Source organism: Micromys minutus (genome assembly GCF_963924665.1).
Source record: "Micromys minutus genome assembly, chromosome: 2".
Taxonomy (NCBI): domain Eukaryota; kingdom Metazoa; phylum Chordata; class Mammalia; order Rodentia; family Muridae; genus Micromys; species Micromys minutus.
This window is the reverse complement of record NC_137971.1, coordinates 22,318,717-22,322,367: the sequence shown is the minus strand read 5'-3', so window position 1 is coordinate 22,322,367 and position 3,651 is coordinate 22,318,717. Positions and strand designations below refer to the sequence as shown.

The window sequence follows — 3,651 nt, the reverse complement described above, 5'->3', positions numbered from 1 at the left end:
CGTTACTTACCTCGACTCTTAGTTGTCGGGAATGGTAACCAGGACCCGGTGTCTGCCTCTATCACCCTTGCCTTCTAACCTGTAGCTGTCATGTGTGAGTGCATCTCCATCCACGTTGGCCAGGCTGGTGTCCAGATCGGCAGTGCCTGCTGGGAGCTCTACTGCCTGGAGCACGGCATCCAGCCTGATGGCCAGATGCCAAGTGACAAGACCATTGGGGGAGGAGACGACTCCTTCAACACCTTCAGTGAGACAGGAGCTGGCAAGCATGTGCCCCGGGCAGTGTTCATAGACCTGGAACCCACAGTTATTGATGAGGTTCACACTGGCACCTACCGCCAGCTCTTCCACCCCCAGCAGCTCATCACAGGCAAGGAAGATGCTGCCAATAACTATGCCCTTGGCCACTACACCATTGGCGAGGAGATCATTGACCTTGTCTAGGACAGGATTTGAAAGCTGGCTGACCAGTGCACAAGTCTCCAGGGCTTCTTCGTTTTCCACAGCTTTGGTGGTGGAACTGGTTCTGAGTTCTCCTCCCTGCTGATGGAGCGGCTCTTTGTTGATTATGGAAAGAAGTCCAAGCTGGAGTTCTCCATTTACCCAGCCCCCCAGGTTTCCACTGCAGTGGTTGAGCCCTACAATTCCATCCTCACCACCCACACCACCCTGGAGCGCTCTGATTGTGCCTTCATGGTGGACAATGAGGCCATCTATGATATCTGTCATAGAAACCTCAACATCGAGTGCCCAACCTACACTAACCTTAACCGCCTTATTAGCCAGATTGTGTCTTCCATCACTGCTTCCCTCAGATTTGATGGGGCCCTGAATGTTGATCTGACAGAATTCCAGACCAACCTGGTGTCCTACCCTCGAATCCACTTCCCTCTGGCCACTTATGCCCCTGTCATCTCTGCTGAGAAAGCCTACCATGAGCAGCTTTCTGTAGCAGAGATCACCTATGCCTGCTTTGAGCCAGCCAACCAGATGGTGAAATGTGACCCTTGCCATGGTAAATACATGGCTTGCTGCCTGCTGTACCGTGGTGATGTGGTCCCCAAAGATGTCAATGCTGCCATTGCCACCATCAAGACCAAGCACAGCATCCAGTTTGTGGACTGGTGCCCCACTGGTTTCAAGGTTAGCATCAACTACCAGCCTCCCACTGTGGTACCTGGTGGTGACCTGGCCAAGGTCCCAAGATCTGTGTGCATGCTGAGCAACACCACAGCCATTGCTGAGACCTGGGCTCGCTTAGGTCACAAGTTTGATCTGATGTATGCCAAGTGTGCCTTTGTGTACTGGTATGTGGGTGAGGGCATGGAGGAGGGGGAGTTCTCTGAAGCCTGTGAGGACATGGCTGTCCTAGAGAAGGATTATAAGGAGGTTGGTGTGGATTCTGTGGAAGGGGAGGGTGAGGAAGAAGGAGAGGAATACTAATTCATTCCTCCTACCCTGTATCGTGTCAAACTCAAAACTTCAGCTCCAGCATTAGCTGCAGGCATTGCTGCTCCTGGGCTGTGTCCGTTCTGTGATCATGTGTTCTCCAGGTGTACCTCCAACTTTTCCATGACGTGTCAAAGTAAAAGCTTTAAGAAAAGAAAAGAAAAAAGAAACCCTTAGAAATAATCATATCTACCTATTGCCAATTAAGACCACCTGGGTCTAGAACCTCATCAGTTGGCTCCCTCTTGATTCCCTCTCCTTTCCGTCTGCCTTACCAAAACTTTGTCGTGCCCCACTCTCTACCATCTAATCATGTATCACCTCGACCTAACTAGTGCCAGACATCAACCTACAAGTCTGAGTCAAGTTTTGATGTAATTATACTTCCTTGTACACTGGGATTGTATCATACCAGGAAACCTGATTTGTTGGGAATATACTACCTGCCATCAGACTCTCTAGAAGGTTCGATCCAGGGTGATGAAGTCAATCTGAGCCAAATTTTCATTCTCTTATCTTTGTGGTTTGCTTTCATGTGTGACACCTGCCGAGACCCCCTCACAGGAGATTGGCACAACTTGCAGTGAGCGTGCAGCCGAGCCAGCGATTCCCTGTGAAGGTAAGAGACAGTTAACACACAATTCAGAAGTGTAGAAATGGGTGCTGATGAGAAGCAGTCCTGAGGTGAGCACATGGAGACAAAAGCGAAGCTGCACCCCAGAGGAAGGCGTTGGAACACTAACAGGGCAGAGGTGGTGACATACAGAGCCATAACCTTGGCAAACGAGCTGTGTCAACAAAGTCAAAACACCCCAGGGCCCACCCACAGGGTTGCCCTTGGATGAGGTGCCAGAAACCTGGAGCCAGGGCAGAAGAGACAGTCTGGTGAACCACAGGGGCAAAGCCAAATGAGCCAGTGTCATTATGGAGAAGGTTGGGATGTATAACCCACAGCTAGGGAGTGGTGGTCTACACAAGCTACCAAAAGGACTGTGCTTAGCCGGGGGAGAAGCTCTATAACTACAACAGAATCCATATAAATAGCTCTCAATGAAATGAAGCCCGCAGGGCAAATGCATTCAACGCTTCTGCTGTGCCTTTCTTCTTTCTATTATTTATGACACAGTAGTGGTAGTGAGTAGTGCTGTTTGGGTGGCTTTGTCACTTCCCCTCTCCCCTTAGCAAATATAAGTTAACTCGGGGACCAGTGAGATGGCTCAGTGGGCAAAGGCACTTTCAGCCAAGCCTGACAGCCTGAGTTTGATCCCTATGAAGGTGGAAGGATAGATATGATTTTCACAAATTGACTTCTGACCTCCACACAGGTATTTTCTAGGAAGGAAGCCATCTTAAATAATGTATAAAGAAATAGGTGAAACTGTCAAAAAGACTTTAAATATATGTGCACACACATATATCATATATATCCTCTTAAATATTTATACATATCTCCACACACACACACACACACACACACACACACACACACACACATACATATACATATTTTGTGACAAGGTCAGGAATGGCTTTAGACTCACTATATAGCCAAAGGTGACCTGCCCCTACCTCTTAAATGCTAGGATTACAGGCATTTTACACCACAGATCATTATGCTATAGTGGGAATTGAACCCAAGGCTTTTTGTGTGCTAGACAGGGGCTCTGTCAACGGAGTTACATCCCTAGCTCAACCTACACCATTGGTAAGCTCAAGTTTCTTCTTGGTGTAGAAAAAACAATTTAGGACTAAAATAGTGAGCCAGGGACAAGATGGACTCTGGAGACAAGGTCGGTGTTGGCAGATCAGCTGGTTCTCCCAGAAGCCCTTGGGGGAAATAGGAAAGTACTGTTGTTTTCACACATTATTGCTTTTAATGCATGTAATTGTAACGGACTAAATAGTAAGAATTATTTATTGTTTTTGTTTTCTTAAAAGGATGTTTGACCTTTATGAGTTTTTAACTTCTTTTTTTTAAAAAAAATATTTATTTATGTATATGAGAATGCGGTTGCTGTCTTCAGACACACCTGAAGAGGGTGCCTGATCCCATTACAGATGGTTGTGAGCCACCATGTGGTAGCTGGGAATTGAACTCAGGACCTCTGGAAGAGCAGCCAGTTCTCTTAACTGCTGAGCCATCTCTTCAGCTCCTTAAACTATTTTTATTAATTATATTTGTTCATTGGCAATACCGTGAAT

At 47.2% G+C, this 3,651-nt stretch overlaps 1 pseudogene across 1 annotated transcript; it reads left to right on the top strand.

The window, feature by feature from the left end:
- Nucleotides 1-90: 90 nt before the first annotated feature.
- LOC308416242 (tubulin alpha-1B chain-like) lies at nucleotides 91-1,443 on the top strand (annotated as a pseudogene). The gene has a single exon. The product of its transcript is annotated as a tubulin alpha-1B chain-like (transcript).
- Nucleotides 1,444-3,651: the final 2,208 nt, after the last annotated feature.